General features: G+C 39.3%; 1 pseudogene; it reads left to right on the top strand.

The window, feature by feature from the left end:
• Positions 1-1,301: 1,301 nt before the first annotated feature.
• On the top strand, positions 1,302-6,805 carry LOC109559239 (lysozyme C, milk isozyme-like; annotated as a pseudogene).
• The last annotated feature ends 14,874 nt before the right edge of the window (positions 6,806-21,679 follow it).

The raw sequence follows: 21,679 nt of genomic DNA, 5'->3' as shown, positions 1-21,679 counted from the left end.
AGTAGAAATTTTTATCCTCCTCTCTTGAATGCACTACAGACAGAGAGCTGGGAGACTGACATGGTAAGAATTCTTAGCTTCTGCTGGTCTGTTGTCGATTATTCCATATCTCAACTGCAGTTTGAGGCAAGAGGAGTGTTCTAGCCTTTCCCTGTCCATCCTCATCACTAGAAACTGTACAGGAAGAAACGTGTTTCCTTTTGCTATTTTAAGGTTTTTGTTTGGGTCTCTGTAACAAAAGATTAACAAGAGAAAAGTAAACAAGTCCATTAACATGTACATCTCATTTATACTTATGAGAAATGCTAGTAGACATAACTCAAAAACATGGCTAGAACTTAGACTTACAGATTATCTTAACCAAAGAACAAGATACTTTTAGAGTAGTAACAAGACAGAGGAAAAGAATACTAGGCTTCAAGGCTGGCAGATTGTGGGATGATAATAAAAACATTAAAAACTAATACTCAGTAAAGGTTGTTTTATTGAGTCTTCTGGTGCTGTCTTGGGGCTGATAAGAGTCAAGGGTTGTTGGTGACTAATATCTGCACAAATTTATGTTCTGCTTTCAGGAAACTAGGGGGAGGGCAGAGAATTTTTCTTGGATTTGCTTCTTTTCAATTGCCTCAGCTCAAAATAATCCTTGTGCCAAAGAGGAAGATTTTGGGGTGGCATATATGGTTATCCTTCTGTAAGTTTTACTGTTAAGTTATTTTGTTTTACAATGATCCTTTATGTTCTAACATGGAAATGTGAAGTAAGGCATTGTCAGAAAGGAGTTAGGAATGTTGTTCACATGAGCAGTCTGCTTGAACAACATGGTGTGGTGCTGCATACTTATCAGAACACCAGGCAGTATGTCATGTTGTTCTGTGGAAAATATATATATAAATAATTTTACGTGAAAAGACAACATAGTGAAAGCACATAAAGAAATTTAATGACATTTTAGAGTTCATTTTCAGTTGGATAAAATATTCATTCAGTAATCTTTTTTTTTATAGTTACTCAAATTTGTAATAAAATAAGAGGAAGTTCTTCTTTGGGCTATAGTGCTAATTCCAGTTCTTCCTGAACAAGGTCATTAAGCAATCTCATTTTATTATTTTCTTGCCAGTTAATACTTAGGATATCAGCATATTCCTTTAAACATAAGGAAGAAAACTTTGGTCAGTGGACCAAAAACAGGCCCTGCTTTCCACATGTCACCAAGGGTGGAGCCCCCAAACTGATCAGAGAAGAGGGAAGTGAAAAGATTTTAAATACCAAGTCCAGCCTGGATATCTGGTTTGTCCGTCAACATGCAGGCTCTCCTTAATCTGGGGCTTCTCCTCCTTTCTGTCACTGTTCAGGGCAAGAAATTTCAGAAGTGTGAGCTTGCCAGAACTCTGAAAAGACTTGGATTAGATGGCTATAAGGGCGTCAGCCTGGCAAAGTGTAAGTTAACTATTCCTCCTTTCAAATTGTGAGCCAGGTGTAGAACAGATACTAATAGTGGATGAATAATAAAGGATATTGTGTGAATGGACTTTTCTTATTTCTTTGAGGTTTTGTACATTCACAGTGGTCAAAACATCAATGGTTCCTTTAGAATCAGATGTACCAGGTGAAGGACTGAGGCATGGGAGGGTCAAATTCTATACCATTCTAAGCATGTCAGGTACCACTATACTCTAGAGCCACTGAATTTGCCAGCTGGCATGTGGAGGCTGACTATAAGATATATTTTAGCACCTGGGATATGCCTGTCAAGCCCTTGGTATTTGACTTTAGCCATTTCCAGTTTGGAACTTGAGTTCTGCAAGCCTGAGTAAGGCAGTGTTTTTCACATTTTTAATGCCCCTACCATGATGTTGGGCAAAGTTTTTTTTTTATTTCATTGAACTCTTAAAATAGGGACAAAAGGAACCTATTTCCCCTCACTCAATATCTATATAAGGATCCCTGAAATGCAGTATGAAATGACATTTTATTATTCTGACTCTAGTTGATGAATTATTTTTCATTTTCTCCCACAAAATTCAAGATGTGTCCTAAGGAAAAGTGACTGTGTATTTTGGTCCATATTTGTCAGTCATCACTGTATTTTTCAGAGTGAATTCAGACATTTCTCCTCCATAACTATTTTTAAATGAATGAGTAACTGGCTAGAAGGATGGATGGATGACATAGTCTTTCCTATTCTATGACTCTTTTCAGGATTCTAATTTGATATCCAAATTCAACTTTAGGTATCATAAGAAATTTTTTTTTCTCCCAGAAAAAAATACTTAAAAATTTTTTTTCCTAATAAAAGTATTTTTCCATTAGCATATGCATATGCCACTAACAGGGCTTTCCAGATGGCTCAGTAAAAAGAAACCATCTGCTGATGCAAGAGAAGCAAGAGACGTGGATTCGAGACCTGGGTTGAGAGGAGGGCATGGCCACCCACTCCAGTATTCTTGTGTGGAAAATCCCATGGACAGAAGAGCCTGGCGGGCTACAGTCCATGGGGTTGCAAAGAGTCAGACACCACTGAAGCATCTTCTCTCACACATATACCGCTAATGACAAAATCTACTCAATAACTCTGTTGATTTTTCTATTCTAGGCTGACTCTTACATGAGTGATGGGAGCAGGGGAAGGGTAATAGCTATAGAGGAAACATCTATTTTAATATTTTAAAATATGTTACTTGTTTCATTGGTATAAACAAATGTTTTGCTAACAAAAGAATTCTCTTAAGGGCCCTTTAACACGAAAGTTTTAAAATATTTTACAAGTAAAACACATCTTTATACTTATAAAATAAGTTGTTAGTAAAGTAGAATTAAATAGAACGAATTATGCTGTGAAGTATAAGTTATGTCATGTTGCTGTTTATTACTAATTTTTTTTTCAGGGATGTGTTTGGCCAGTTGGGAAAGAAATTACAACACATGTGCTACAAACTACAATCGTGGAGACAAAAGCAGTGATTATGGGATATTTCAAATCAATAGCCGTAGATGGTGTAATGATGGCAAAACCCCAAGAGCAGTTAATGCCTGTCATATACACTGCAGCGGTAAGACAGGATAATGTGGAGTGATGGCACAGGACTCACCTGGTTATACCTGTTGGGTTAGTCAAGCTTTTCCATAAACATCTTATGGGAAAACTGGAACGATACTTTAGGTCAAGATTTAATAGAAATAAAAAGGTCTTGAAGGGCTCATCAGGGACCTAAAAAAACTCCGTCTTAATTTCTAGAAGCTCTTTACTTTGCTCCTCATAATTCCTTAAGTTAGAAATTAAAGAGCTGGTATCATAAAACTTTGCTGTTTGCTAACATACAAGAGTTTCTGGAGTGACCTATCACTTCATCATAACTGGACATGTTGGTGCTTTGTAAAGAACAATGTCATTCCTCCTACTTTCCTTGTTTGTAGAGGTTTAGGGATGATTTGGTTGTGTGGGAGTTTGTTGTTTTTCAATGTACCCTCCTTTATTAAAAAACAAAAGTATTAGTGGTTAACCAAAAAAGAGGAATATGTGTGGTCTTTTTAAAATATAACTTTTACTTTTTATTGTGAAATGTTTTAAATATTTGGAAAATTAGAAACATTAGCATAATAAACATCAATATGCTCATCGTGTACTTTTACAGTTATTTACATTTTGTCATATTTACTTCTTTTATGTATATCATATATATGGGATTGTTTGCTGAGTGATTTTAAACTGATTTAGAAACATTATGACATTTCATTTCTAAATTCTTTGGTTTGCATCTTCAAAAACTCCTGTACCTATATAAGTATAATCATTCTAACAGGCTAATTTACAGATTTGTGTAAATGGGGTGAAAAAATATTCTATTGAGTTCCTTTTAAAGTAGAGATAACATATGAATCTTTACTGCATAAACTATTGAAGAAATATTGCAAAACTGATAGTTATATTTTTAAATATTCAAAGTCCTAATAAAAAGATTAGCCTTTAGAATATTATTTTGTATCCAGTTAATTTATTTTATACAAATATTTTACATTATAGAATAACCTGTGATCTTTGAATAGAAATTCTTACTACCAAGAGATGCATGAACACTGGTAACTTTTGGTATCCATATCTTCTTTCAGAATCTACATCACTCATGTAAATGAATTAAAGCTATATTATGCACATTTGTATCCACAAGCAATGTGCTTCAACATAAAAGAAATTGTACTAAATTTACAGCTTTACAGTTTGCTCTTTATTTCACAAACTATTTTTGTTAACAAATACCCATCTTTATTATTTTTTAAGATGAATAGAGTTATACTGTGTAGATATTCTGTAATTTATCAATCCACTCCTTTTTTGACATCTGTTTGTTTATTTTTGGCCATGTGAAGTCTCAGTTGCCACAGGCAGGATCTTCATTGTGCCAGGCAGGCTTCTCTCCAGTTGGGATGTGCAGGCTTAGCTGCCCTGCAGCATTTGACATCTTCCTTCCCCCACCAGGGATTGAACCAGCATCCCCTGCACTGGAAGGTGCACTCTTAACCACTGGGCCACCAGGGAGTCCCTCAGTCTATCTCTCAGGGTTAAGCACTTAGGCTGCTTCCATTTTCTCCTTTTATATTAACTGCTATGAAACATCTTATACACACATCTTTGGGTACATACCATGATTTTTTTATGATAAATTTCCATTAGAATTGCTAAGTAAAAAACTCTAGACCTGTTTCTGCTTGTTTGTTTTGTTTTTACACTGCCTAGTAAAAAGAGTCCCTTGTATCACATTAATTAATAGTTCCTGAACATCCACTGACTTTGGTAAATGAGAAACAGAATGCTTTATTTCATACCAAAGGAGATGGAATGAAGAAAGAGTTTCCCTCCAACATTCACACAGATACACGGACTCTTAAAAAATAGTATTAGTTGTTCTTTCCTCAGCCTAAGAGAAAGCTGACTTAACCTAAACTTAAAATGAAATTTCTATATTGTTTTCACTTCTCATCACTTCTTTTCCAGCTTTGCTGAAAGATGACATCACTCAAGCTGTAGCAAGTGCAAAGAAGGTTTCAGTGATCCACAAGGTGTTAGAGCATGGTATGTTTTTTTTCCCTTCCAGTTTTACTGAGATGTAATTGACATATAGCGCTATAAAAGTTCAGGGTGTACAGCATAGTGATTTGATTTATAGTCATCATGAAATGATTATCACAATAAGTTTAGTAAGCACAGATTATCTCATATGGATACAAAATTAGAGGAATAGAAGAAAAAAATTCTGTGTGGGATGAAAAGTCTTAAAATTTACTCTCAGCATCCTTTATATACATATAACATATAGCAGTGTTAATTATATTTATCATGTTGTATATTGTATTGTTGTTGTTTAGTTGCTAAGTCGTGTCCAGTTCTTTCAGGACCCCATGCACTGTAGCCTGCCAGGCTCCTCTGTCCATGGGATTTCCTAGGCAAGAATACTGGAGTAGGTTGCCATTTACTTCTCCAGCGGGTCTTCCCGACCCAGGGATCAAACTTGGGTCTCCTGCACTGCAGCTGCAATCTTTTGCCACTGAACCACCAGGGAAGGTCTGTTGTACATCACATCCCTACTATTGTCTTATAACTGGACGTCTGTAGTACCTTCCACTGCCTTTGTCCAGTTCCTCAGCCCTCACCCCACCCCCAAGCCCCACTCTGGATCACCACAAATCTGACCACTCTTCTGTGAATTTCTTTGTATGTTTGTGTTTGAAATATAATGGACCTACATCACTGTGTAGATTAGTCTTTAGAATAAGACTAATCTTATTAGTCTTTAGCTCCTGTTATAGACCACAGTATGTGCTAGGCACTAAAGAGGAGAGCTGATTCATCCTGCTGTGATGAGAGAAGAGAGGGAATATTCCCAAAGACCATGGGAATGCAGCTTTAGATTTATGCTAAACAGTGTATTACATAGAAACAGGATTTTACCAGATTCAGAATCTTACTCTTACTACTCAGTTTTTTTAGGGAATTTCTAGAGGCTTTAAGATTCTCCATACACTACCAATACCTTGTCATATCTCGAAATTAGTTTTGGAATTAAGTAAATGTGGACTGCACTTTGCAGTGCTGTTGTGGACTGCACAAAACTCAACATTTGTGTTCAGCATTCTGTGCCCTAGTGAAGGCTTGGGGGAGATGTGAAGTCCTTGGTATACATATCTCCAGTTAAACAGCAATACTTGCAACTGTCTATAACTTGTATTTACTCTTGCCTGGAAACTCCGTGGATGGAAGAGCCTGGTAGGCTGCAGTCCATGGGGTCGCTAAGAGTCAGACTGGACTGGCTGACTTCACTTTCACTTTTCACTTTTCACTTTCATGCATTGGAGAAGGAAATGGCAACCCACTCCAGTGTTCTTGCCTGGAGAATCCCAGGGACTGGGGAGCCTGGTGGGCTGCCGTCTATGAGGTAGCACAGAGTCGGACACGGCTGAAGCGACTTAGCAGCGGCAGCAGCCTGTATTGATAAACTATTTTGTTCTCTCAAAGGATTTGAAGTACCTATAACACAATGAAGATACGTTTCAACCTTCTTACCATATGTTTCATCTTTTTCTACAGGGTGGAATGGAGAAACAAGTGTCAAAACCAAGATCTCAGGGGTTATGTTCAGGGTTGTGGAGTGTAACAGTGGATTTTTCACATCAGCTCATTTTGTCTCTTTTTGATATTAAGGAGGTAATAGTTGAGTAAAAGGTTACACTGCTGCTGCCGCTGCTGCTGCTGCTAAGTCGCTTCAGTCGTGTCCGACTCTGTGCGACCCCATAGACGGCAGCCCCCTAGGCTCCCCCGTCCCTGGGATTCTCCAGGCAAGAATATTGGAGTGGGTTGCCATGTCCTTCTCCAATACATGAAAGAGAAAAGTGAAAGTGAAGTCGATCAGTCGTATCCCTAGCGACCCCATGGACTGCAGCCTACCAGGCTCCTCCATCCATGGATTTTCCAGGCAGGAGTACTGGAGTGGGGTGCCATTGCCTTCTCCTACCACTCTTCAAACAAATTATGTTTTTATAGAAGCAAGAGCATGCAGTCTTTCTTCTAAGAGGCTTGAAGTTTACCTCACATGTTTATTGTTTGATATTAGGTCTACAACATTTTTCAGCTTGCTAACAGAACTAATGCTGGTGAATATTTGTCTAAAATCTTCATTATCAAATGTATCTAGTACATTCAGTTCTTAATCAAAGAAATAACCCAGACTTAATCTTGAATGATACAAGTATGCTCCAGTATTCAACAAAAATATAATGAGAATCTTTAAACAAATTGATCTTAGGCAAAGTCCCACCTGTGTACCATGTGAACCTTCATCTGTTCAGTCAAAAGGAGCAGAACAGTGAAAGCATGGAGTCCTAACCATGGGTGTTTGTATTAGTCGCTCAGTCACGTCCAGTCTTTGCAACCCCCTGGACTATAGCCCACCCAACTCCTATGTCCATGGAATTCTCCAGGCAAGAATACTGGAGTGGCTTGCCATTTCCTTCTCTAAGGCCTAACCATGGAATTACCAAGGAATTCCCCTCATCTTAAATTCATAAACATAAATTTAAATGGGCCCTCAAGTCAGCCTCGTCATCTTAGTCACTTCTCTGCAATCCTTCTTTGTTGGTGTCCCCACTCACCAAAATGACGGTCACTAATTTTTTTTTCTTTTTTTGACTGTAACTATTTACTTCTCTCTTTTCAAAGTCCCAGCACATATGCCCAACCGCTGGCCTTCTGCACCTGCACTCACTAGATGATCTAACCTCATTTTACACTGCAGAACAGAAGCAACTCATACAAGGTTTTACCCTCCTGGCCACCGTAATAGAGTTTGCGTCTTTCCCTGGGCCCACCTTCCCTTCCTTCCCCTTTATTACTAGGATGCAGGGCCTCTGCTCCAGCCAGTGGCAGTGTCTCCACATGCAGTCCATCACCATACTGCCCTGGTAACCTGGCTTGTTCCACAGAACTCTCTGTGGGCTCTACAGAACCCTCCAGCTACAACATCATTCTCTGCTCCCTTTCCATACTTCTGGGGTGAGATATCTATATTCACCCAGTCCATGCTCTCACCTCCCTTTGTCTTTTCATCTCTTCTTAATCTGACTTCTGTCCTCACTCAGCTGAAAACAGCTCCAACATGACTCCTCCCAAGATGCACTGGGGCCAGTTCTAGAGATCAATTGTTTTCTGTTCATCCTACCTGATCTCTCAGTAGCATTGCACAGAGTGAACCACTTCCTATTTCTGAAAAGTTTTTCTTTCTCAGCTCTCCTCCTTTATATTCTGTCTCATTGACAGAGGTTCCTACTCAGCCTTTCTAGGCTGGCTGTATCTCTGCTGATTGATTTTTAAGTGTTGGAGTGTCCCAGGGCTCAACCTGCAACCATTTGATACATGTTTTACTTATTCTTTTATTTATTCTTTTTGATGAAGTATAACTTTCAAAAGAATAGTTTTTCCCACTTTTTAAAGAGACTGAAATAATCTCAACCATTCCCCAAATTTGCAAATACAGTACAACCTTTTATGTTTTCTGAACAGTTTGAGAATATACTGCCAACATGGTGCCCATGGCTCCGAATCCTTCAGTGTTTAACTTCTACAGAACCTCAAAACATCATCCAAATCATGAGATGAACACGGACAAAATTAGGACCACCTGGTCATCAGATCTGTGCAATTTCATCAATTGTACAATAAACTCTTAATTAAAAGGTCTAATTCAGAATCACATGTCATATGTGGTTGTTATGTTTTCCAGTTTCCTTCAGTCTAGATCCCTTCTTCATCTTTTCCATGACTTTTATGACTTTAACCCTTTTGACGACCTCAACCATCTATGGTGTAAAATGCTTAAGGTTTTTCTGATGTTCCCTGGAGTAGATCAGGTTATGCATCTCTGGCAGGGATGCCACGGACGTGATATTGTCCTCTTCTCATTGTGTCCTTTCAGGTGACATGCAGTTTTGAAATGTTCTGTTACAGATGATGTTCACAGTGATCATTTGATTAAGGTGATGTGTAAGTCACCTCCACTGTGAGGTACTTGGGAGAGGATGAGGTACTTTGTGGAGAAGGCGATGGCACCCCACTCCAGCACTCTGGACTGGAAAATCCCATGGACACAGGAGCCTGGTGGGCTGCAGTCCATGGGGTCGCTACTAGTCGGACACGACTGAGTGACTTCACTTTCACTTTCACTTTCCAGCATTGGAGAAGGAAATGGCAACCCACTCCAGTGTTCTTGCCTGGAGAATCCCAGGGACTGAGGAGCCTGGTGGGCTGCCGTCTATGGGGTTGCACAGAGTCAGACACAATTGAAGCGTCTTAGCAGCTGCAGCAGCAGAGGTACTTTGACCTCTGAGAAATTTGAGAAATTTTCTTCCTCATCAAAATGTCAGTTTTTGCATGCACTTATTATATCAGTATGGACCCCTGGCTTCCTACTTGATTCCAATTATAACGAGTCACAATCCATTGCTATCATTTATTTTGATGTTCACATTGTCCCTGATTTTTCTCCTTTCAGAGAGCCTCTGCAAGCTAGATTCTGTGTCATCGTGACATGACCTCATCATTCTCTCTGTTTTCTGGCACAAACTGTTCTAATGCTCACCTTGTTCTCTTGCTGCTTCAGCCTAGAAACAGCTATTTCTCCAAAAGCTCTTAGCCCTCACAGTTGATAACAGTTTAAAAAAAAAACCAGTTATGGGCACTAGAGTGACACTGTTCCCATGCCTCATCAAAGGAAAGAGCTAGAGGATGTATGTATTTGCCTAATTTTATCTACTCAAATTGAGTTCATAGAATACCTCCAATCCCAATGCCATAACACAAGGTTAATTGTAGATTTTCTTTTCTTTTCTTTTATGTTGATAACTTCCTTGTAATATAGTCAGAAAGCAGGTACCTATTTTTCTTAAAATTCTTAAAGTGTATCCTGATCAGTTTGCCTGTATGTAACCAGTCTCCCAACACTGCCACACAATGGAATAGATGGTCTCCATTCAGGCTTTGATACCCTTCAGGCGGTCAGCCCTTGTTCCACATCGGGACATCTTTACTGCATTTCATCTCTGACATACCATGCTGGGACACTGTTTTTACAGCAAGGAGGGCAGAAAGTTTTTCCTCTTGTTTATGCCCACATTCCCAGTACCGAGAGCAGTGCCTGTAACATGATATACGGTCAATAAAAATCAGCTGTTTAATGAATCTCCCCAATGATTTAGTATATTTCCCTACACTGGGCATTCTGAGAGTTTTCTTACTTTCCAATCTCACTTACTTCTAGTATAGCAGTTTCTGTGGCCCCAACAGTCAGGTCTAAAATCTATGTGACCAGTTCCCTGGAGGACAGCAGAGGGGCCCAACTCAGGTGCATCCTCAGATTTCAGGATTCTGAGACCATTTTGATATGAATCAACAGGAAAGAATGTGGGGTTATTCATCAGGATATCCAGAGGTGCACGAAGAATGAGTCAAGGTAGGGGAGAGAGGCTTGAAGAGTAAGAGCTCAGATGCAGAGATAGGATATATCTGAGAAGCACCAGGACTGATGCATAACAATGACTGACTGAAGAAACAACCAGAGATTAGCAAAAGTTGGCCTAAGAGAGAAAGCAATTTTGTTGGAGATTTTGCTTAGTGTTTTTCATAAATGTCGTGTTACTTATACCTGTTATTTTAATGCAATCAAGTTCCCAAACCAAATTTTCACCCTTTTTTAGAGAACAAAGTAAAAACCAATATGAAAGTTTCATCATTTTTAAAAGAAACTCAATTCTGATGTTGCTTAGTTTCACATCAGGATATCACTTGAAATGCAGAGTGATATTACAGATTAAAACTGGGCTTTCATGTGGCACTAATTATAGCTGAGCTCTGAGCACATTTCTTCCACTTGTATTTCAGTTCAGTTCAGTTCAATTCAGTCACTCAGTCATGTCCAACTCTGCAACCCCATGGACTTCAGCACACCAGGCCTCCCTGTTCATCACCAACTCCTGGAGCCTACTCAAACTCATGTCCACCGTGTCAGTGATGCCATGCAACCATCTCATCCTCTGTCATCCCCTTCTCCCGCCTTCAATCTTTCCCAGCATCAGAGTCTTTTCCAATCACTTGTATTTAGGAGACTTTAAAAATATTTTTTAGAAGTTGCTGAAGAGCTTCCCAGGTGAATCTGTCTGCCAGTGCAGGAGATGTAAGAGATGCAGGTTCAGTCACTGGATTGGGAAAATCCCCTGGAGGAGAGCATGGCAACCTACTCCAGTATCCTATCCAGAGAATCTCATGGATAGAGGAGCCTGGCAGGCTACAGTCCATAGCAACACACAGAGTCAGATGTGACTGAAGAGACTTAGCAGGCACAATGGGAATTACTAAAAGTTATAATCATGAGTGACTAATATCATACATAGATACAATGTTTTCAATTAAATATACGTCTATTAAACAAATTATATTTTAAATCATTTAAAATTTTTACGAGGTTATAAGTTAATGTTTACAGTCAGATAGTTCTACAAGATCTTTATGTAACTCCCCATTTTTCCCTTTTCACGTGCAACAGTGTTCTACTTTTTTAGCTTGATGTTAGGATTCCTAGGCAGCAGGCACCGCAACTACTGAGCCCCTGGGCTGCAACCACTGAAGCCCACAGGCCCTAGAGCCCATGCTCTCCAGCAAGAGAAGCCACCGAAAGGAGAAGCCTGAGCACAACTAGAGTGTAGTCCCCGCTTGCTCCAACCAGAGAAAGCCCCTGCGCAGCTCCAAGACCCAGCGCAGCCAATAAAGAAATATAATTAGTTCAAAACAGAATTCTAGGAAGTTCCCTGGTGGCCTACCTGTTAGGTCGGTACTTTCAGTGCCATTGCCTGGATTCAGTCCCTGGCCTGGGAACTGAGATCTCAGAAGCTGTGAGACATGACCCCCCAAAAAAAAAACAAAAAAAGAATTTTACGTTTTCTCCCATGGTTTTATGTATCAGGCTCGTATTGTTCCTGATGTTGGTTCCTACAGCGGCAGTTAAGGATTAAGTTCTATTTCCTCCTCCTGTATCTCATCACACATGGCACCTTTCCCTAAAACGCATCCTTCCAATGTAATTACATATACTTATTAAGATCAATACTCAGTATTTTCATAGCCGTAAATACAATTACTTTCTATTCTTATGCAAGATTTTATTTTCCCTAGAGCCAGTAACTGCAGAATTGTTATATTGGCTTACCTTTATTTGTATCTATCATTAGTTCAATTCCCAAACTCCAGGTCTCTTTTTTCTTTATTGAGGTGTGGTTCATGTATAATATTAATAAGTTTGAGGTGTACGACATAGTGATTCACATTTTTATAGGTTATATTTCATTTAGTTATTATAAAATATTGGATATATTCCCTGTATGGTACAGTATATCCTTGTAACTTATTTGGACTGTGCTGCATGGCTTGTGAGATCTTAGTTCCCAAAGCAGGGATCAAACACTGGCACCCTGCTGTAGAAGCGATGAGTCCTAGCCACTGGACGGCCAAGGAAGTCTCAGTTTATTTCATAAATGCTAGTTTGTACCTCGCAATCCCCACTGCTCTATGTCTTCCATTTAAATCTCCTCTCAGGTCTTCAGAGGCAGCGAGAATTTCATTAGTCTAACCTTGCTCTGAGTTTTTTTTCATTTCTGTTATCATAGTTTTAATTTCCAACAACTCCTTTTCATTTTTGGATACTCTTTTCTCCTTGCGTCATGTTTGCCATTTCTTATTTTGTATACAGTATTAATATGGGCTATATTTACTATATTTTGGATATAGCAATAATAAGGGCTTCCCTGGGAGCTCAGCTGGTAAAGAATCCACTTGCAATGCAGGAGTCCCCAATTCAATTTCTTAAAAGGGAAGATCCCCTGGAGAAGGGATAGGCCACCCACTCCAGTATTCTTGGGCTTCCCTGGGGGCCTGGATGGTAAAGAAACTGCCTGCAATATGGAAGACCTGGGTTCAATCCCTGGGATGGGAAGATCCCCTGGAGGAGAGCATGGCAGCCCACTCCAGTATACTTGCCTGGAGAATCCCCACGGAGAGGGGAGCCTGGTGGGCTATACTCCATGGGGTCACAGAGTTGGACATGACTGAGTGACTAAGCACAGCACACAGCATAGAAATATAACAGTTTGGTTGTTTTTGGTTTTAGTTGACTTATCTATGTTTCCTATACTTTGGATTATATCTTTCATACCAGAGGCATTTCTCTGTTATTTGGCAATCCTTGGTTATCTACTTAAATTTAAGATTGGGAAACACTACTGTTCATAAGGAACAAAAAAGTAATTCTGTAAATGCTATTGGGAAAATTGATAACTTTGGGGAGGAAAACTTCATTTAGATTGTGCTTCATAGCACTTACCAAAACAAATTCCAGTTTTATTAATGATAGTTAATTGTTTTGGGTTTTCTTTCTTTCTTTCTTTCTTTTTTTACCACACCACATAGCATACAGGATCTTACTCCCCAACCAGGGATCAAACCCATGCCCCGTGCATTGGAAATGCAGTTTTAACCAATGAACTGCTAGGAGAGTCCCTAAATATTTCTTTAAAATCTATTAACCTGTTAAAAAAGTTAGAGAAATGATTGTCTGTCCTGGCTAAGGCAGACTTTCTAAATTTGAGGTGTTAGAAGAAATTATACTGAAAGAAAGACCAGAAAAAATTTTGCAAGATGTGTATAACTTACACATTTCAAAAGGGCAAAAAAAAAAAAAAAAAAAAGAAAAGAAATTTGTAAAAAATATGAGAAAGGATTAATACCTTTAAAACAAAAAATTTAAAAAATAGAATAAAGTTTTAAACTGCAATTGATAAATGGACAAAAGACATGGACAGACAGATGATAAACGAGGTGGCTAGTAAATAGAAAGGGAAAGTATTTGACCTTGCTAGTAATTATTAAAATGCAAAACGGATAATAATGGGTGGTTATATTTGTATCAGATAAGCAAAGAAATGTTTCATAGTTGTGCCTGTTATGGATGTGGTGAAACCTGTGTTCTCATGATTGCTTGTGAGTAGACCTTTTGGGAAAGCAATTTGGGAATCTTAATTAAACAGATAGGTACATTTTGCTTGTAGGAGAGCATTATACTCAATATTTGATAGTAATATCATATTTATTGAGTGCTTACTATTTGGCATCATCTAAGTCTGTGCATGTGTAAACTCATTTACATCTATAATAATTTTATTAGGTTGTCCATTTAGCAAAGGAAACTGAGGCATAGGTTGGTAAGAAGTCTGTAGCAGTTAATATGAGTTAGTGATAGAGCCAGGACTCCTGGGCAGTCCTCAGAACTTAAGTTCCAAAAACACTGCAATATTTTTAGAAGTAATAGTAATATTACTATTTTAGAGTAATAGTCAGGATGAAGACTGCTCATTATAAAGCAACATTAAAAGTTTGTAAAGATATTTTTATTGGTAAACTTGTGGAAATCTACTTAAGCACCAATTATCTAGATTTTAACTGAAATTGCTTCACAAGGAATAACTAAAGTGATCAGATCAGATCAGATCAGTTGCTCAGTCGTGTCCAGCTCTTTGCGACCCCATGAATCGCAGCACGCCAGGCCTCCTTGTCCATCACCAACTCCCGGAGTTCACTGAGACTCACGTCCATTGAGTCAGTGATGCCATCCAGCCATCTCATCCTCTGTCATCCCCTTCTCCTCTTGCCCCCAATCCCTCCCAGCATCAGAGTCTTTTCCACTGAGTCAACTCTTCGCATGAGGTGGCCAAAGTACTGGAGTTTCAGCTTTAGCGTCATTCCTTCCAAAGAAATCCCAGGGCTGATCTCCTTCAGAATGGACTGGTTGGATCTCCTTGCAAGAATACACAGAAGAACTGTACAAAAAAGATCTTCACGACCCAGATAATCACAATGGTGTGATCACTGACCTAGAGCCAAACATCCTGGAATGTGAAGACAAGTGGGCCTTAGAAAACATCACTATGAACAAAGCTAGTGGAGGTGATAGAATTCCAGTTGAGCTATTCCAAATACTGAAAGATGATGCTGTGAAAGTGCTGCACGCAATATGCCAGCAAATTTGGAAAACTCAGCAGTGGCCACAGGACTGGAAAAGGTCAGTTTTCATTCCAATGCCAAAGAAAGGCAATGCCAAAGAATGCTCAAACTACCACACAATTGCACTCATCTCACAGGCTAGTAAAGTAAATGCTTAAAATTCTCCAAGCCAGGCTTCAGCAATATGTGAACCATGAACTTCCTGATGTTCAAGCTGGTTTTAGGAAAGGCAGAGGAACCAGAGATCAAATTGCCAACATCCGCTGGATCATGGAAAAAGCAAGAGAGTTCCAGAAAAACATCTATTTCTGCTTTATTGAGTATGCCAAAGCCTTTGTGTGGATCACAATAAACTGTGGAAAATTCTGAAAGAGATGGGAATACCAGACCACCTGACCTGCCTCTTGAGAAATTTATATGCAGGTCAGGAAGCAACAGCTAGAACTGGACATGGAACAACAGACTGGTTCCAAATAGGAAAAGGAGTACGTCAAGGCTGTATATTGTCACCCTGTTTATTTAACTTATACGCAGAGTACATCATGAGAAACGCTTGACTGAAAGAAACACAAGCTGGAATCAAGATTGCCGGGAGAAATATCAATAACCTCAGATATGCAGATGACACCACCCTTATGGCAGAAAGTGAAGAGGAACTAAAAAGCCTCTTGATGAAGGTGAAAGTGGAGAGTGAAAAAGTTGGCTTAAAGCTCAACATTCAGAAAATGAAGATCATGGCATTCGGTCCCATCACTAAAGTGATAAGGAATGTTTATTGAGAGCTTCAGTTCAGTTCAGCCTCTCAGTCATGTCTGACTCTTCGCAACCCCATAAATCACAGCACGCCAGGCCTCCCTGTCCATCACCAACTCCCGGAGTTCAGCCAAACTCACATCCATCGAGTCAGTGATGCCATCCAGCCATCTCATCCTCTGTCGTCCCCTTCTCCTCCTGCCCCCAGTCTCTCCCAGCATTAGAGTATTTTCCAATGAGTCAACTCTTCGCATGAGGCAGACAAAGTATTGGAGTTTCAGCCTCGACATCAGTCCTTCCTGTGAACACCCAGGACTGGTCTCCTTTAGGATGGACTGGTTAAATCTCCTTGCAGCCCAAGGGATTCTCAAGAGTCTTCTCCAACACCACAGTTTAAAAGCTGCAATTCTTTGCACTCAGCTTTCTTCACAGTCCAACTCTCACATCCATACATGACCAAAGGAAAAACCATAGCCTTAACTAGACGGACTTTTGTTGGCAAAGTAATATTTCTGCTTTTTAATATGCTATCTAAGTTGGTCATAACTTTTCTTCCAAGGAGTAAGAGTCTTTTAATTTCAGGGCTGCAATTACCTGTACTATAAGTGCTTTTACATTTCGTAACTTATTGAATATCCTTAACAACCCTTGGAGGAAGGTACTGTTAGCCCCATTTTGCATAGAGAGATTTGATATCTTGCCTCAAGTTACTCAGCAAAGAAAGAATTTAATCCCATACAGAGTCTAGACTCTTAACCAACATACAGAGTTGTATCTCTTTTGAAAAAGCCTTACAGTCCAGTTACATTGTAAGTTACGTTGACTTTACAAAAATAACAATTCTTTTTTGAATTGATTTACTATAAATTGAGGCTTCATTTGGAAATTTGAAACATTTTATATATATCTATAAATATACACACATATATACACATATATGTATAAGCATTTAATCTACAGAAGCAGAAAACTAAAATAGGCTAAAAGAAGTTTTTAAATGTTTTCCCCTAGGATCTCATTGCTATTTAACCCAGTTCTTCCAATATATGGTACCCTTTAGAATCTTCTGATTTGTCAGAAATAAAGTGTAGTGACTAAATCAAACAACAAAAATCCATATATGTAGTGACTGCAATCCTACAAATTAATTAAAATTGGGTCTTCCTGACTAGATTTAAAACTGCCTGTTACACTCAGGCAGTTCTTGTTGTTTCCCAAATCTTTCTGTACTATTTCCAAGGCCTGCTATGTCCACTTCATCCAATTTCTTTCTTATTCTTTAAAACTCAGTTCAGATTTTACTACTGCTAAGAAGCCTTCCTTGATGTACACACACACCATTTGCCCTTTTGTATAAATCCTATCTGCTCTCTTAGCTCCCTGATCACCTCATGACACTGTAATGCATTTTTCCTTCTTATCTATCTGCTACCTCTGCTGTATCTGCCGTATCCCACCCAGCATCTAACAATGTGTCTTTACTCTGCGTATGTTTTTAATTGACATGGGGCGGGGAGAGTTAGGGGGAACAGGAAGATAAAAATTTCCACGTACTAAAAAAGCATTGTCAACAAAGTCTATAGACAGACATACCATGAAGAAATAGTGTATTCATACCCCACATGATTTTTTTCTTTGACACCTAAACAGCTTCTGCACATCATTAAAAAAGTCCACTAACCAATAACTAAAAAGCCTCTGCAGAGCAAAGGAAACATCAACAAAATGGAAAGGCAGCTTACTGAATAGGAAGAAATATTTGCAAATTATGTATCTGATAAGCCAAAAATATATTTTTGTTTTTATCAAAAATACATAAACGCATGCAACTCGGTGGCCAAAAAAATAAATAAATAAAATAAAATTCAATGAAAGTTGAGCAGAAGAGTTAAATAGATATTTTTCTAAAGAAGACATGCAGATGGCCAACAGATACACAAACAAGCTCAATATCGCTAATCGTCAAGGAAATGTGAATCAAAAACACAATGCAATATCACTTCATATCGGTTAGAAAGTCTGTTATCAAAAACACAAGAAATAACAAGGTTGGCAAGAACGTGGACAAAAGGAACCCTTTGTACAATGTTGATTGGTACAGCCACATCTAGACTGTATATTGTAAGCCTGCTTATTTAATTTCTGTGCAGAATACATCATGTGAAATGCCAGGCTGGAAGACGCACAAGCTAGAATCAAGATTGCCTGGAGAAATATCAATAACCTCAGTGATGCTAATGTGCCGGAAGCAGGAGCTCCGCCCTTGGCAAAGGTCATGGGGAAGGAGGCTTGGCATATGCCAAGGCAGGATCGAGCCTCAGGAGTCCCCCTGGAAATTCTTGAGCATCTATCCCCAAAACCAGAGTCTGCCTACTTTCTGCTTTGTGCTCTCACCTATACTTCTGACTTTAGGGGGGGCTGTCCCCCACTACCTCTCTCTGAAAAAAAGAGTTAACTTACAGCTCCAGTTAATAAAGTTCCTGGGTGTGATAGTGTTTCAACCTACAAACTCCTTTGGAAGTCCTCTAGCCTGCCTGAATAGGTTTTTCTGGCCACATGTGATTGCTCAGAGCCTCCCAACTGTGAGAGGCATGAGATGTTCTAAACTGTCTAAATACAGATTCCTTTGAGCAGTTAAAAGATTGATTAGAAATTGTATTGGTGAAGGGTTTTTCACTTGTTGGGCCAATGTTTGCTGCTAAGTCTCCATATCCCTTACCTGCTGTGTCCCTGGCAGTGTATTGATTAATATAATTGGTGTAAATAGTAGTTAAATGTTTGTAACCTTGGACCCTTGAGTTAATTCTTTTACTTATTATAGCCCACCACACCTTTGCCCTATAAGAATGCAATTTTATCTAATGCTTTTGGAGGGTGGCTCCTGACTAATCACCTTTAGAGAAAAATAAGTTTTCTGAAGAAAGGATCTTAAAATGTTAACAGGCCTCCAGGCCAGAAGATGATGCAAATCACCTAAACTTTTGCATATGATAAGTTTGCAGGAAGAAAGCCTGGCTTACTGCATGACTCTACCCCTTCCCCCATTATCCTCTATGCATAACTTAAGTTATAAAAACTACTTTGGAAAATAAAGTGTGGGCCTTGTTAACCAAAACTTGGTCTCCCCATGTCGTTCTTTCTCTTACCTTCTGGCTGAATTACTCAGCCTCTTTTCTCCACTGAATTTCCTCACTGAGCTATCCTTATTTAACCACTCTTTATATCCTTAATTAACGTTTAATTAAGCAATTGTTTCCTGATCCTCGCTGACGCAGACCCCGCTTCGAATTCCCTGGATCCACCGGGGCTGGACCCTGGCACAAATGACACCACCTTTATGGCAGAAAGTAAAGAGGATCTAAAAACCCTCCTGATGAAAGTGAAAGAGGAGAGTGAAATGTTGGCTTAAAGCTCAACATTCAGAAAACGAAGATCATGGCATCTGGTCCCATCACTTCATGGAAAATAGATGGGGAAAGAGTGGAAACAGTGCCAGACTTTATTTTGGGGGGCTCCAAAATCACTGCAGATGGTGACTGCAGCCATGAAATTAAAAGACGCTTACTCCTTGGAAGGAAAGTTATGACCAACCTAGACTGCATATTCAAAAGCAGAGACATTACTTTGCCAACAAAGGTCCGTCTAGTCAAGGCTATGGTTTTTCCAGTGGTCATGTATGGATGTGAGAGTTGGACTGTGAAGAAAGCTGAGCGCTGAAGAATTGATGCTTTTGAACTGTGGTGTTGGAGAAGACTCTTGAGAGTCCCTTGGACTGCAAGGAAAGCCAACCAGTCCATTCTAAAGGAGATCAGTCCTGGGTGTTCTTTGGATGCAATGATGCTAAAACTGAAACTCCAGTACTTTGGCCATCTCATGAGAAGAGTTGATTCATTGGAAAAGACTCTAATGCTAGGAAGGATTGGGGGCAGCAGGAGAAGGGGACGACAGAGGATGAGATGGCTGGATGGCATCTCTGATTGTGAGTTGGAGTAAACTGGGATGTGGTGATGGACAGGGAGGACTGGCGTGCTGCAATTCATGGTGTCGCAGAGTTGGAGAAGATTGTGCGACTGAACTGAATTGAACTGAACTGACCTGGGGAATGGGAGATGGCAGAGGGAATAGGGCTCATAGATAAAGCAAGATAGACCATATATATGTTCAATTTTTGAAGCTAGGCAAGGGGACGTGGGAATTATTGTCTCTACTTTTGTATATGCTATAGATTTTCCATAATAAAAGGGGCTTTTTAAAATTTAAATCTGTTTTTTTTTTTTTAAGTAAAATTTCTTTCTTGGAATGTAGTTGCTTTAGAATGTTGTGTTAGTATCTGTTGTACTTTAAAGTGAACTAGCTCTATGTATACATTTATCCCCTCATGGCCCTTCCTCACACCCCATCCCATCCATCTAGAACACCACAGAGGACCGAGCTGAGTTCCCCGCATTGTACAATAGGTGGCCACTAGGTATCTGGTGTACACATGTCAGTGCACATACACCAATCCTGATCTCCCAGTTCATCTCACTGACATCCCACCGCCATGTCCATAAGTGGTTTCCCTATGTCTCTGTCTCCATTCCTGTCCTGCAAACAGATTTACCTGCCATTTTCCAAGATTCCACATACACTATATTTGTTTTCTCTTTCTGACTTTACTCTGTATTGTCACATTCTGGGCCCATCCACTTATCTACAAATGACTTATTTTTGTTCCTTTTTATGGCTGAGTAACATTTCATTGTATGTATGTACTACATCTTCTTTAACCATTCATCAGTCAGTGGACACTTAGGTTGCTTCCATGTCCTGGCTTATTGTAGACAGTGCTGCAGTGAACACTGGGGTGCACGTGTCTCTTAGAATTACAGTTTTCTCAAGGCATGTGCCCAGGTATGGGATTGCTGGATCATATGGTAGTTCTATTTTTAGTTTTTTAAGGAACTTCCATGTTGCTCTCCATAATGGCTATATCAGTTCACATTCTCACCAACACTGCAAAAGGGTTCCCTTTTCTCCACACCCTCTCCAGGATTTATTGTTTGTAGATTTTTTTTGATTCTGGCCATTTTGACCATGTGAGGGGATACCTTATTGTAGTTTTGATCTGCATTTTTCTAATAATTAATGATGAGCATCTTTTCATGTGTGTTTTTGTTGCAATGGTAAGTGGGATTGTTTCCTTAACTTGATTTTCTGCTTTTTCATTGTTAGTGTACAGGAATGCAAGAAATTTCTGTGCATTCACTGTGTATCCTGCAGCTTTACCAAACTCAGTGATTAGCTATGGTAGTTTTCTGGTGACAGCTTTAGAATTTTCTTCGTATAATATCATGTCATCTGCCAACAGTGACAGTTTTACTACTTCTTTACCAATTTGGATTCCTTCTACTTCTTTTTCTTCTCTGATTGCTGTGGCTAGGGCTACCAAAACTATGTTGAATAATGGCCAGAGTAGACATCCTTGTCTTGTTCCTCATCTTAGAGGATATGCTTTCAGTTTTTCACCATCGAGAATGATGTTTGCTGTGGGTTTGTTGTTTATGTCCTTTATTATGTTAAGGCAGGTTCCCTCTCTGTCTACTTTCTAGAGAGTTTTTATCATAAATGTGTGTTGAATTTTGTCAATTGCTTTTCCTGTACCTATTGGGATGATCTTATGGTTTTTATTCTTTAATTTGTTAGTATGATGTGTCACATTGATTGATTTGTGTACAGTGAAGAGTCCTTGTATCCCAGGGATCCCACAATCCTGGTATGCTTCTTTTAATGTGTTGTTGGATTCTGTTTGCTAGTTATTTTGTTGAAGATTTTTGTGTCCATGCTCATCAGTGATAT

This window comes from Bos indicus, chromosome 5, assembly GCF_029378745.1.
Source record: "Bos indicus isolate NIAB-ARS_2022 breed Sahiwal x Tharparkar chromosome 5, NIAB-ARS_B.indTharparkar_mat_pri_1.0, whole genome shotgun sequence".
NCBI classification, from domain to species: domain Eukaryota; kingdom Metazoa; phylum Chordata; class Mammalia; order Artiodactyla; family Bovidae; genus Bos; species Bos indicus.
This window is presented reverse-complemented; position numbering and strand designations above follow the sequence as displayed.